Below are 15,492 nucleotides of genomic sequence, written 5' to 3'. Positions count from 1 at the left end.
GACATTAATCATATATGTAAAGGTAGAATGGAGGTTTAGATTTATCAAGTCTGCAATACTATCTTAATGTTTCAATGAATAAATGTTGATAAAATGCTCAGTAAAAGATCATTTTTCAAACTTTCCTATAAATGGGTTTTATATTTGCAAGGGAGAACAGAAGGTTCTAACTTATTCTAGTGTAGTAATATGAATAATTCTTCCTTTTCACAGCTTCCATCATTTTTTTCCACTTTTTTTTTAAAGTACCCATTTTACAGGGGAAACGCCTCTAAAATAATGTTATATTGAAATGTAATGGTTAAGAAAGCAGCACAAATTAATAGTTATGTGACTTAGTGAAAATGTAACAAGATGGACAATGTATCTTGCTTAAGCTGCACATTTATGCCTTTCTAATGTATAAAAACTAGATAACTATCAGCTCTTCTTTTAGTATTAAAAGGGAGAAAATGTTCATTTTGTTAACAAGCCACCTGGTCTGAAATGTAATCTTTGGATATCACAAGTTTGGCAAAATATACTCTTTCCTATAGCCAAGTTTATGAAAAAATATGACCATATGGGAGTAACAAAATTTGAAAAAGTTAACATGTTTGGTTCCATTATAATGATAGTTTGGAGAGGGGAAAGAAAATCAATTTTATGTGAACGAGAAATTAACGTTTGATTTCACTCTTCTGTCTGACCCCATATTCTCTTCCACATTTATTTGGACCTGAATCTACCACACTTGAACACCTGTTTCCTGTAACAACCCTTATGGGCTATTGAAATGTACTTTTTATACATTTTCTGTTACTGGTTTTCCTCTCAGATGGGAAAGAAAACTTTAAAAAAAAACACCCTCAAACTTGAAAAGCTTCAATATCTGTTCGTAGTATCTTAACTGAAGTCAAGAAGCTATTTCCTAATCTCACATATTTTGGAAAATATATTTTTGAAAGAAAGCACATTGCTGTATTCAAAACTAGACTGCATGATCTCTCTGTCTCGTTTAGTATATTTCTTAAGGTTCTGCTCTAGATTAGTTTTGGGTCTGCTTGAAATATTGCAGTAGTACTTCTTTACTCACAAATTTGCATGCTAGGAACAGCAATGTGCTAAATGTTGTTAGGATATTTAACGTGAGAATAGTTAACAAAATTGATGTAATAATGGACCTGAAATGGATCTGATTATGCTATGGGGTAAATAAGTTTTGGATTTCTCTCCTTTTCTATGCTTCAAACATAAAAAGACACAATTTGCCTCCAATGCATATTATACTTTCTCTCTTTTCAGGCTGCATCCTCTCTATTAGTGACAGTTTAAATGTGTTTATATATTTAAAGGATAGCTTGTATAATGTATATATTTGAATATATTACAGAGATGAATATACTACCAGTAGCGTAGTTCCTTTGTGATTATTTCAAACTGGATGGCAACTGATTTCAATTAACTTTGGAATAACAGCTTCAGTCAAGTTCATAGATGAGAATTAGGCAGCATATAAATTAATAAATTATTATGGTAGTCCTGCAGTTGCTGGCATTTGATTACTTAGCCAACAACCTTGAGTCCTGTAGCCCACCAGATGTCCAGAAATTCCAACACCTAGCATGGTCCTTGTTGACTCAAATAACGACCATGACCAGTGTCTCTCCCATAAACAACCACTTTGTTTATGGGAGAGATACTCTTCATCTGGTTTCTCTGACGAGACCTGTCCAGTATGGTTCAACCTCTGGCATTGCTCTCATCTTCCTTAGAACCCCTAAACCCCACAACCACATCAAGGTTTATTCAAATACATGTAGGTGTACCACCAGCTCTTCACATTTTAAATGGAGAAGTAGATGTGTTTTGTTAGGTAGTCCAGGATGGCTGCTTGATTGTTCCAGTGTATGCAAACTTTGGCTTAAGTATGGCTTAACAAGTGTTTTGTTGGGCTTGAACCATATGAGATTAGGTAGGTACTATCATGTTTTATCAATAATATTTAGGATATATTATATTGTGATGTGCTTTTAATGAGTGAAAAAACAAAAAAAGGTATGTGTGTATGTGTTTTAATGTGATTTGCGGTAAAAACCAGCACATTTTTAATGGGTTATTCTGGATAGTAATATTTTGCACAAAACAGAACTGTACAAAATGGGTGCTCCAAGAGTTAGAACTGAGTGATGTTCTCTGGTTTCTCTTCCTGTAAGGCTGCCTCAAAACTCTCTTCTGGGGGAGTGATACTAAAATTGCAGATGGGATGAAGAGTTGCCAAAAATCACTTCCTTCCAAACTATTTGCTGGAGCATCCACTTGAAAGAACTGGAGCCTCCACTAAATTTCACTTTTCTGCTCATGGAACAGCAGCTTGATCCAATCCACTATATTTGGACTTATTCTAAATATTATCTTACACACATGACACAAATTTGAACATGATTATCTACTCACTGAAGCTGTAACAATTATGAGAGATCTAGTATGAATACATAGTTCAGTGGTCTTAGTATACTTACTACTGTTGTAAAATGAGATCTGTGATAGTTCTTTCTGTTGTTTACTTTCTCCCAGAACAACAAAAGTTATTTTGAAAATACCTCCCACCAGGTCCCCTTGAGGGGGCAATGTTTATTACAGCAGTTTTGAAGAGTTGCTTTCTGTTGTAAAAATTATGTCTAGAAATTGCTGTTCACAAAAATGGCACAGATGAGAACATACTCATGGAAATGCAGTAAAAAAAGTATATAAACTGCTTTCCCTTCCCACATGATTTGGACAGTGAGATATGCCTACTCCTATGATTTATAGCACTTTTAATCTAGGTTTACAGCAACACATTACTCTAGGTTCCTCTGCATCTGAATGTTACATGTTATTCTGAGATGAAAGAGATAGATCCTAATTTTACAAAGTAGAGCTTTTCAAGTATTGATGAGATCAAACATTTGTAGAATCTGTGGGAGGAGGCAGACATTCTTTTTTCCAGGCATAATGGAGTCTAACTAGGATAGATTTGAAAAATGATGCACCTCCAAAGCACTGTCTCTTTCCCTTTATGTTTCTGAGAAGAAATAAAATTTATGTAGAGATCTTCCATTTCTTCTGCAGACTGATTTCATTTGCTGGCAACAACAGCCATTTTTAAAACAATGGCATGTTTATCAATCTCAGGATAGGAATAATAGTAGTTTTGCTTATTATTTCTTTTATTTATTTTCCATTTTATTTTTTTAACAAAAAATTCAAGGTAGCAAAGATCTAATACTCTTTCTTCCTTCTACTTTCCCCAAAGAAACAGCTCTGTAAGGTAAGTTGGGCTGAGAGAAAGAATGCCTGGCCCAAGGTACCCAGCTGGCTTTCATGGTTAAGGTGGGACTAAAACTCACAGTGTCCCAGTTTCTAACCTACTGTCTTAACCACTAGACCAATCTGGCTTATATACCTAATAACAGTACAGGAATATAATAAAGCAACAATTTGTAATCACAATATAACATGATACTAAATAAAGACTCTAACCTAGAAGTTCTTGACCTTTTTGTGATTCCTTTGGAAGTCTGGTGAAACCAACAAATCCCAAACATATTTCAATGCATGAAATAAAATACATACATACAAATTACAAAAGAAACCAATTCTGCTGAAATGCAGTTTATCATTTTTTTAAAAAAAAAAAGTATAATACACTAATATATATATACTTTAGTAATTCACTAAATAATGACTATCCATTTTAGCGAATATTAATTTTAGAATGTGAGATTTATGGAAATTAATAAACATTTTTTAGAGTCCGGAGGCCCTAAATTAATTTACCTACATATATCCATGAATGAAAAGCTGGACTTTACTAAGAGAGGAGTATAAATAAAGTTGTGAATTTTTCCCATCCCAGTTCACGGACTCCCTGAAATCGCTTCAAGAGATTCCTGAAGCCCATGTTGAGAACACCTTGTACTACACTAAAAGGTCCACAATTTAAAATAACATTAACCACCACCCAGGCATAAACAACATATGGCCCACCAAATAACCTTGTGCAGCCCCTCAGCATTTTTAAAAAACTCAAATTCACTACTGCCATACATTGCTGTTGTCCCACAAGATAATGCTATCCAGTGCCTCCAACACCTGGAGGCCACCAGCTCCATTGCTTTTGCCATTCCACTAGGCATGAGACTATTGGTGTGCCAGGTGTTACTTTTCAGCCTGCAATTATTTTTAATATATCAGTGTGGCCCTTTCCCTCTACAAGTTGAGCTGGCCTGCTCTAGGCATTCAAAACAATATTTATTTATTTAAAAGCAACTTCATAGGGGTCTGCAAAAAAAAAACCAAAACATTTTAATATATTTTTAACTTTTGTGATCTTGTTCCAAGCATAATTCTCATTGGAGTCTGTTCCAAAGAACCAGAGCCAGGTTGGATACATCAACATAAAATATTAATTTTTGATGGTATGAAAATAATAAAAAAACATTTGGCATTATGAAAATAATGAAAAAGGAACAATAATTTATTAAAACTCATTTTTCCCAAGCATTGGTTACTGCATCTATGTGGTTTTCTTGGTACATTATGGGATTTTTCCAGGATTTTTTTCTTTTTTTTTTTCTCTAGTCTAGCCAAAGTCCTAAGATTGCCAGATAGTATTCATTTGATACTAAACCCAGCTGAAATAGATTAATTTCTGAGAGAAGAGACTCAGCAAAGGGCTCCCAGGCAGATTAAAGAAGGTGAAAATGATTTTGGGATATGAAATAGAACTGTATCTTTTGAAGAATAGCTATTCTACCTTTGCTTATTTCATAAGCCTGCAAAGAACAAAAGTTGTGTTTCACTTTAATCTCTGTTGAATGCATTTTTAATCTCGTCTTTATTTAAACATGACATTATGATTTCTTTCACATATTTTCTTTTGGTCTTGAATTTACATGAAGTAATATGTCTTCATTGGCTACCAATGTATTTTTCTAACTCTAGATATTTGGATACTTTTATGAAGCATCAACTTCAGAAAAGTTCTGAAGTTCTACCATGTCATTGTGTGTATGTTTGTGTGTGTGTGTTTATGCCTTCAAGTCATTGTTGATTTCTAGTGACTGTCTGAATTAGTCCCTACAGTTTTTTGGCAAGATTTCAGAAGCAGTTTGCCATTGTTTGCTTCCTAGGGCTGAGAGGGCATGACTGGCCCAAGACCAGCTGGGTTTGCATCTAATGAATTCATGATCTCCCAGTTTCTAGTCTGGTGCCTTAATCACCACACTACCCCAAACTGACTCTTCATAAATTTTTAGGACATTTGAAAGTATGTAAAATAATGAATTTATTCCAAGTAGAATACTTGTCTGCTAGAAGTAGTGCTTTTTTTGTAAAAAAAAAAAAAAAAGTGCCGGAACTCACACATGTCATACAACCCGCCTTGCCTACATTACAAGGTTCCATCCAAAAAAGATGCCAGAACTCCATTCTGGGCGTTCTATGATAAAAAAAAGCCCTGGTTATCAGTAGAAACATCCCTTCTTTCTCAACTTTTCTGATGGCTTAAAATGCTCAGCAGTAGAACTTGGAGACATGAGGTCTGCAAAAGAAAGGGGAAATCATCTACTACATATTTTTCTCTCTGCAGAAAACAAATATTGGATTAATGTCTACATTTTGAAACATTTTTACACTCATGCATTTCAAAAATCCTCTTGCTTTTAGAGTTCTTTTTAAAAACATGTCATTCTTTAAAATAATGATTTGGAAATGCTGAAAGAACTTATTTGTCATCATAAGCTTTCAAAACCAGGGGATTAACTAGAAGATACAAAAGGTTCTTGTTTAACTTTGTTGAGCTATCACATGGGACATTTCAGATAAAACAGACCTCCAGGTGATTTTAGATGGAATTTTGTTGTTTTTTTTTAAAAAAAACATTCTATAAAGAATATGTACATTGCCATGCCAAAACTAACTTTTTACTTCAAAAGAAAAAAAAAGAATTTGTAAAATTCAAATTTGATAAACTTTAATATTGCTCTTTTTTCTTCCTATCACAAGCACTATCATAGGACTAATGCATGATTTGTGGCTCTTGAGAGTTTCAGTATAGAACTGTAGCATGGGCATCCACACACAGTTGCAAGGAGGACAAATGGCAAGTATATGTGATGATTTAATACATATTCTCATTAGACCAGGGGTAGGCAACTTTGAGGGGAAAGGGAGAGTTTTCAAGCTGAGCCATGCTGGCTCAGGAATTCTGGGAGTTGAAATCCACGAGTCATAAAAGAGCCAAGGTTGCCTACCCCTACATTAGACACTCTGACACAATTATGTAACTGTAATATCTGCATAAATGCATCATGAACTACTTGTTATCATTTTGGCGTCATCATAATTTGACAAAACTCTGGAAAGGCTGAGTGTCTGGTTTATTCCACAAGGAAAGGTCAACTAGTTCTGTATTCAAGATCATGACCTTACTATTATTTTCTCATTCAGGGGGGATGAATTTCCAATAAAGCTCCCATTCTCCTATATTTTTACAACTTTCTCCTTTTTATCTGATAACATCCGCCTAGACTTTGCCTTCTTTCCCTGATTGTTTAGCTGAACTTATCTTCAATATATTAAAGCAAGGGTGTCAAACTCAATTTCATTGAGGGCCGCATCAGCATTGCGGTTGCCCCTGGGGGGGCAAGGGGTGTGGCCAGGGTGGGTGTAGCCTACTGGGTAAGTGTGGATGGAGTGGGTGTGGCCTATTGGGTGGGCATGGCCAGCTCTACATTATTTGTGTCAAGGGTGCCTGTGGGGCCTGGGCAAGAGTAGGACAGATCTGAGGGTCTCTGGCAAAAGGGGGTGGGACCAGGGCAAGTGCCAAGGCATGGTCCACTGGAGGAGCCTCACTGTTCCTCTCAGGCCATGCAGGGGGGAGCAGATGTGGTGCGGGCTGTCCGGAGCCCTGGGCAGCAGAGGTCAGCCTGGCCCTTGAGCACCCACAGCACCAAGCTCAACCCCACTTCCCCAAGGTGGCGCCCAGCTGCACTTACCTCCTCCTCAAGGCTGCTGCTATTGCGCTTGCTCTCCTTAGCCAGGTTGCTCATGATGGGTACAAGGGCAAAGTCAGAGGGAGGCCCATTCCCTCTCCATGGGAGGACACCCAGCTTTGTATCCAAAGCTTCCTTAACAATAGGATGGGAGACCCCCAGGAGAGGTCAGGAGGAGGGGGCAAGGGGATGGTGAAAGGGCAACAGGGCAGGACTAAAGCAGGACTTCCCTCAGACCCCCCCTCTCCTTCTTTCCTTTTTTCCTTCCTTCCTTCCTAAGTACAGAGTGGTGGAAAAATATTTGAGATGAGGGAGGGAGAAAAACAGGCAAGAAACACAGCTGGTGAGGTGTCACCCTTCATGAGGAATGAAGAAATGCACCATCACCTGGAAGTGGCCAGCACATGGCCCTCACCTACTTCATATATCTGGCTTGGTGGGCTCTGGGGGAGGGGATGCCATGAGCAGCATGAGAGTCAATGTTACCTGCGCAATGCCGCCCAGCCCCCAACCTGCAGGGGCTGGTTCCTCGCTGTTTCCAGACAGCCTTGTGGAGCTAAGACTGAATCCATTTCAGCATAGATGGCCACCACAAAATTGTACATTAGCTCCCGGCCAGCCTGGGCCAGGGCCAAAACAGAGGGAGGCACTGTTCACTGTTTCCAGGATGGCTTCGCGGGCCACATGAACCCATGGCCCACATCTGGCCAGCGGGCCTTATGTTTGACATGTCTGATCTAAAGGGTCTGACTTTTCCTGAGAGCCTCAGATAATTACAGAATGGAACAAATAAGCTTCAATCCATGTTTTTTGTGAACAAAACAAACTCCTAAGAGTTGGCAGCTTTGTAATATTACCACCCATTTCTTGAATCTCAGAATGTGGATGTTGCTGTTGGTTTGGATTTGAACTAAAGGTGAGAAGAAAATATATCCCTGGTATAGATGAACCAGCCACAAGTATATTCTAGCTTTAGTTTTGAGCTGATTTTAGGCTATATTTTGAGCCTTTTAGAATATTCATCTAATTGCTGCGATTTATCAAATTCATAAAGCAAGAGACTCAGATTGAAAATGATCAAGAAACATTTAATTAGAGATTTTAATGAAAAATGTCTATTCACCACACTGGCAAAAAAGCTTTGTAAAGCAGAAGCCTAATTTCCTTTTAACTTACATCTCCAAATGGAAGGAACATATACAGTTATGGAAAAGACGATCCAAGCAGAGTCTGGAATGTATGTGTGCGTGTGTGTATGCATGTGTGTATGTGCATGTGTGTGCGTGCATGCGTGCACTATTGAAGGAAAGATTAATTTGTATATTATAGCTCACAAAGCTAGAGTTTTGCAAGTCTTTTGTTCAAATCCAACTGATTAGGATAAAGTAGTCATATAGATAGGAAGTTGAAGCCTTGAAATATCAAAAGACAAGAAAGAAAATGTTATTACTATTTGAAATGAAATAATGAACCATTCAAATGTCAGGAAACAAGGACTTCCTTTCACTTTTCTCAGGCACCTAAGACAAAGCAGTCCTATTAATGCTGCCATCTCTGCTCCTTTGCGTATTATCCTTTGATCAACATTTCTGCTTTATTTCTTCATGACAGCATCTGAGATAAAGTATGCCACATCTGTTCCAGCAGCCAATGCATAAAGTATTAAATTTATTTTAAAAATATGATTCTAAGGTAATAGAATTCTAGTAGGACTAAAATTTCTCACTACTTACTATATTTTGAAGAAGCTACAATATTTTCATCTGTTGCAAAATAAAACCTATTTCATATTATATTTATACATATACACATATACATACACTTCCAATTTTACGCGGGAGAAAACCCGAATAACAAAAGACCTACATACAAACACCCACGAAAACCTCACAAAACAAATATACATATATACATATGTGTATGTGTGTATGTATGTATGTATGTATGTATGTATGTATGTATTGTTTGCCAACAATAAGGCTTCCCTGAATATATACAATTCAAGGTATATGCAAGCAAAAATCCATTCCCTTCCCTGCTGCCTTTTTGATGTATATTATCAGAAAAATATATTCTTGGTACTATTTCCTGTGTTCATTACATGGAGACTTCCAATGATTTCATACTTGTCTAGGAAAATGAATATGAATGAAATCTTTCTTTCTGTATATTTGTTTACTAATGCAATTAATTACTGCAGAAAGCTGAAGAATGATATCATCAACATTTTCAGATAATCATGTCTGCTTCTTCAAATATTTGCTGAGCCTTTCAAACACTTTCTAGTCAAATTCCTGGAATGAAATTTGAACACTAAACCTTATTGCTAGGAGACAATAGCTTGCCTCCCAGCTAGGCTATGGCATTTCTTTCCAGGACTCTAATTTATGTGACAGATTCAAATGTGCTGCCATTTAAAAGCCTGAAATGGAATATAAAGTTCTTTTCCTTATCATCTGCCATTCTTACCAATTTAATTCTCTATGGCATCTGCTAGTTTTCAGCAATCCTCATTTTTTTTCCTGATCTAGGGACATTTGACAGCTGACAGAGGAAGGAGCAGTGATCCAGGTATCAGAAAAAAGTGCAGCATCTGGACTAATAACAGAATAAAAAATAAAATGTGTGATAAAATACGATTAGGTCAAGTCTTTCTTTCCTTCTTAAAGTGTCTGTCAATTTGGCACAGCTTTGAAATACTTTGTCTTATGTATAGTATTTTAAAAAATCTGCTTTATTAACAAATAATCTATGCCTCATCAGAAAAAATAGAAATCAAAACAACCTCATTACATAAATTTCCAGAGATATAATAAAATTAGAAGAAGAAAAAGAGAGAGTAATCTGGATGTAGTGGGTAGCAGGACTGTTTTCTCTAGTTAGTGTATAAGAAGAGGCATCCCATAATTTTAAATGCTATATTAGGTCCAAGGTAAACTAGGCAGTCTGAATTAATAAAAAAGGAAATGAGGAAGTTTTGTTGTTGTTAAATCCTCCATGGTCAAGAGAAAAAGGCTGCTTGGTGTTATTCATCATCCATCCTTTCACCTACCTACCTTATCTACCTTTCATTCATGTATAAGTCATATTATAACATGGCTAACTCATAATATGAACATCTAGAACAGTGTTTCTCACCCTCAGCAATTTTCAGAGATCTGAATTTCAACTCTCAGAGTGGCGTTGATGTCAACACATCTTAAAGATGCTGAGGTTGAGAAACTCCGATCTAGAAATATGGATAGTGATCAAACAAAAATTTGCAACCTTCTAGAACAAGAAAACTGACCAAGCATATATCTTTGGCCAATGTATTTCATAAAGATAAGCCAAGATCACTGCTGAATTTCAGTGATGCAATGGACAAAAAGTGTTTTCTCTGATTATATGAGTGATGAAATTGCCAATCAAAATATAGCAACACAGGAACCCTCTCCCAGGTTATATTTAAGCAAAGTGAGAAAACAAGGAGAGCAGGATTGTGTAAGTAACCAAGCTTGAGATTAGCTCCCTATCATAGAGACAAGTTCATGAATAATTTTAGGGCAGGTATAGGTTACTATTAACAGGGTGTAGATAATTTGTAGGAGAAATGTAAATATATTTTGAAGCCTTTTAAATTTAATAGCAGACAATTTGTTTAGTAGTTTTTTGTTAACCAAATGCTATGCTATTCCTTCCCACATTCCACACATGTATATACTTTGTGAGGTGGTTAAGGCATCAGGCTACAAACTGCAAGACTGTGAGCAATAGTCCTGCCTTGGGCATAAAACCAGCTGGTGACCTTGGGCCAATTGCTTTTTCTCAGCCCTAGGAAGGAGACAGAAGCAAACCACTTCTGAAAAACCCTGCCAAGAGAACTGCAGGGATTTGTCCAGCCAGTCTCTGAGAATCAGACGTGATTGAAGAGAAGAGGAAAAAGAGAGAGACTTCAAAAATATCTAAACCTTCAATAGGATTTAGTGGTAGTAGCAGAACAAAGGATTATAAAGGAACAAAAGAGATATGTGACAGCTCCCTAACTTGTATAGTTGGAAAACAGAATGAAATGATAGTATACACTTAGCACATTAAAATATTGTATTTCTCCCAAATAGTAGAAAATGGAAAATTCCTCATATGCACCACATCCTTCTTCAGAATACATCATTGCTTTGTTCTCTGCAGCTGTCAGCCGGTGCCCTTCTTCTCTCCCACCCCCAGCCCCAAATTAAATGCAGCCTCTAGTCATCAAAATTGCTGTAGGCCATTCACTGTAATTAATGGTGTGGCTCAGTAGAACAATGCCATGTTTTATAAGGTAATCCTTGAAACACTTCTCTGAAATGTTCTAAACATTTCTTAAGGGGAAAAAAAAGCCTCTAAGCTTTTCCATAATTATCAGAAATGATAACAGTGTCATAAAAACCTACTTCTCAAAATGGATGAGTGACAGATCATGTGCAGCATCATTAGATGGGAAGCTGCTAGAAACAGCAGGACAAAAAGATAATGCTCAGGATTGTTAGCAAAATATTTTTAACATAATTGTTATAAATTATTAGTTGGAAAAATTGCCACAATTTTCTTCAAGCCTAATTTGGTAGGTTGCAGATTTTCTTATTTTTGGATATATTTTACACAAAAGTAGCAATATTATATTGCATCTGTCTTATACAAATATTCAAGAGGTATAATATATACTTCCTTTTCATGTCACATAAAACTGTCAGTCGGGAAACAGATGTAAATTGCTAAGATACTATTTGAAAATACCTGTATTCATTGTTAGATGAACAAACATATGTTTGACATATTAATCTTAAAAGAAATGTAAAGACTTTCACTTTAAAATATGCAAAACATAAAACAAAAACATAGCTTCATTTGCTCCTGAGCAAATTAAGACACCAGACATAGAACTATATATCAGCAAAGAAGAACATGTTAAGTCTCTTGAAAGCATGTATGCCAATGTGAAGAGAAATGTTTTGTTTTCTAAAATTTCTCGTAATCAAGAAAAAAATTGGGAGGGAGGAAGGAAGGAAAACAGTGAGGAAGGAAAGAGAGAACAAAGGAAGGAGGGAGGAAGGCAGGACAAGGGAGGAAGGCAGGACGAGGGAGGGAGGGAGGGAAGGAAGGAAGGAAGGAAGGAAGGAAGGAAGGAAGGAAGGAAGGAAGGAAGGAAAGAAGGAAGGAAGGAAGGAAGGAAGGAAGGAAGGAAGGAAGGAAGGAAGGAAGGAAGGAAGAAAACGAGTTCTGAGTTCTTTCCTTCCTTCCCTCCCTCCCTGACTTCATGCCTTATTAAGGTGCCTTATTAAAAATTATATATAAAATATACTGAAGGCCTATATATTTAAAAATTATGATTTTTGTTTTGTAATGTCTTACTTTCTTTTGGCCTCTGAAGTAAGCACAGTGTTTTACTTTCAGGGAGGGCTTACTTTTTGCCGGTATTGGCACTAGTAGGCCGTGAGCATGTGGGGGTGGGGCGGGGCCTGTCCAGACACCTGCCAAAGCTGCACAGGGTAAGATTGCCACGCCCACCCCTGCCCAGATGCCCTCACATTTTTTTACTAACCTGCCTTTCAGCTGCATTCCATTTCTCCATTCGCTTCTCAGCCTTTGCCACATGTTTGTGGGACTACCAGTAAAAAAAAAAAAAAAGTTCAATCAGACTTTCTAACTTCTCGGGAGGGTTTCTTTCCTTACCTGCCCCCACTTGTTCTGAGACCACTTTCTGCTGAGCTGCATTACTCTTGACAATGGCCCAACTGCCCACTTCAGCACCCTCCCTCCCTGAGCCTCCGGCGCTCACCTGCCGCTTTGGTGGCTCTGTAGGCAGAGCTGCAAACTTCTCTTCTCTGAATGGGCAGGTGAGAAGGGAACCTGCCCCACTTATTCTGCAGCCGTGTTGTTCTCGCCAATGGCACGGCCATGAGACCTGGTGGATTCACCCCATCTGACCCACGCGAGGCCATAGCCAGGCCTACCATACATTAACTCTAACCCCCATTACACCCCAACCCTAACGGGAGATGTGAAGCCCTGGGGGGGGGGACGGAAAAACTTGGGTGGGAAAAAAAAGGTTTTTCCCATTTGTTTCCAAAGCAGTTTGGAAACAAGCAGGAAAAAGCCCTGTCTTTTCACAAGTTTCCTGGGTTTTTCCAGGCCTTCTCATCTCTAACCCACAATGCCTAACCCCAACTCTAACCCACACTCCACTCAGGGCACCCACAATGCACCCACACTCCACCCAGGACAACCACAATGCAGCCACACTCCACTCAAGTTTTTCCATTTTTTTCCCCAGGGCTTCCCATCTCCTGTTAGGGTTGGGGAGCAGTGGAGGTTATGATAGAGTTAGCAGTATCTTTTAGCGGTTGTTGCACCAAACAAGATGATGAACTAGATGACTTTCTATCTCTATCATTCCATGATTTGTAATCAGAAAGCATATAAAGAACATGATTAGGCAGAGGTTCAGGCTAGGATATTTTAAAAAAATCTCTGTGTAAGTGACTAAAGGAGCAGAGTTCAGAAAGGATTTCTGTTAAGAAATATTATTAGAAGAAATACAAGAATGAGGAGCAGTAATCCATATCATGCCATTGCGCTTAGGCAGAGCTCAATATCAGAAGGTTTCAATAAGTCTGACCAGATGAAGCTTCTGTAAGAATCTAATACTAAAGGTCAGGAGCATTGAACAATATGGTTATATGGTACTTATTTCAGATTGTGCCAGATGGAGTAGAACTGAGTTTAGGGTTGTCAATCATAGAAGTTTATTAGCTATTGAACATTCCCTAAGTATTAGACATAGTAATTAATATATCTTATTTACATTTAAGTTATTATCTTTATGTTAATACATTACCCTTTATAAATAATTTTCTTAACAATATTTATCCATCTTAATAGATTTCTATTGCCAATATCAATACCATAATAATACCATAGAACCCAGAATAAAATTCTAAAAGATCGAAAGGGTTCTTTTTGGTATCAGTAGAGAAGCATTTCCTCTATCAGCTTCATCTATTTAGGGACATAATTAAAACTGCGGCAGGGAGTTCTGTAGATCCATGTTTCGTAAGTGGCATAGCCAAATGGGTCTACCCTCCCTTTGTTTTAAATTCAAATAGCAGAGAACTGATTTATAGTCTTGCATAATTACTTCCATTGGAACTATATGCATATATACAATTACAGATACTCAGATCGCTTTGGTTGATCTCCTTGGATGTGTATGATGTTTGCCCAGGACAATTGCAACTGCTCCTTGTACTTGAACACAGACCTATCTGATTGGGAAACATGTGCATTAAATATTTGGGCAAATTCTTATGAACAAGTATCTACATTTAACTTTTTTTACCAAAACTGGGACCACATTTGAAATGGAGACATCTGGTCAATTTTCAGTTCTGAGAGTACAAAGGTGTAATTAGCACACAACACACTGGACTTCAAAGATGTAAGAAATAATATAATTGAATGTTGATGAAAACAATCAACTCTTAAAATAACATCTGGGCTCCAGGTTTCAGATATGCTTTCTTCTCTAATTAAAAAAAGTATTGGAACTCCACCCTGTTCAAAATAAAAATGGCAACCAACTAAAGCTGTTTCAGAAGGAGACTATAAACTCCTTCATTAATACAGCAAGGATTAAAAAGAAAAAAACATTTATAATAGAATAGAATAGATATTAGAACAGAACAGAACAGAGCTGGAAGGGACCTTGGAGGTCTTCTAGTCCAGCCCCCTGCTCAAACAGGAGAGCCTATACCATTTCAGACAAGTGACTGTCTAGCCTCTTCTTAAAAATCTCCATTTAATTTTTAAAAACTTGCTACAGTAATTAATCAAAACATTTTAACACATCTAAAATATTTTTTATAAAGAAACATTACGTTGTTAGCGAGGTTTGTGTTTTTAAAAAATACAAAAGGGACTTACATCCTGGTTTTGAAGTTCCAATATCCCCCTCCTCCGTCACATGGACACATTTTTGGCACTTGCAACAAGCTTGCATTTATGGCCATTTGTAGCATCCTGAGGTCACATTACCACAAGTTCATTTTTTTTTACTTCTGGCTTCTGCAAAAACTGTCCCCCAATGGGTTTGCTTAATGACTGTGGTATTCATTTTATGACCACCACATTTGCTTAACAACCATTGCAAAAAGATCATAAAACAGGTCTGGTCACATGCCTGTAAACCATCATGACTGTAAACCATCATCATAATTGGCAGTGTTATAAATTGAGGACAACCTATAGTCCAGCCTTTGCCACCTGAAACCCTGAGGATATGTTGAATTATACTTCCTGTCACCTTTCTTTCTTCATTCGTGTCAGAAGCACCTTCAAATTATAGACATATAACATTCAGCACTGAGCAAGTAAAATAGGTATAAAATAAGTCATAGAAATAGAGTGTGTATTAAAAGTATGTAAAATAAATAGCATTAAAACCAGTGGTGGG

Source organism: Crotalus tigris, unplaced genomic scaffold (assembly GCF_016545835.1).
Source record: "Crotalus tigris isolate CLP2741 ecotype Arizona unplaced genomic scaffold, ASM1654583v1 scf7180000018455.1436977, whole genome shotgun sequence".
In the NCBI taxonomy this organism is placed as follows: domain Eukaryota; kingdom Metazoa; phylum Chordata; class Lepidosauria; order Squamata; family Viperidae; genus Crotalus; species Crotalus tigris.
This window is presented reverse-complemented; position numbering follows the sequence as displayed.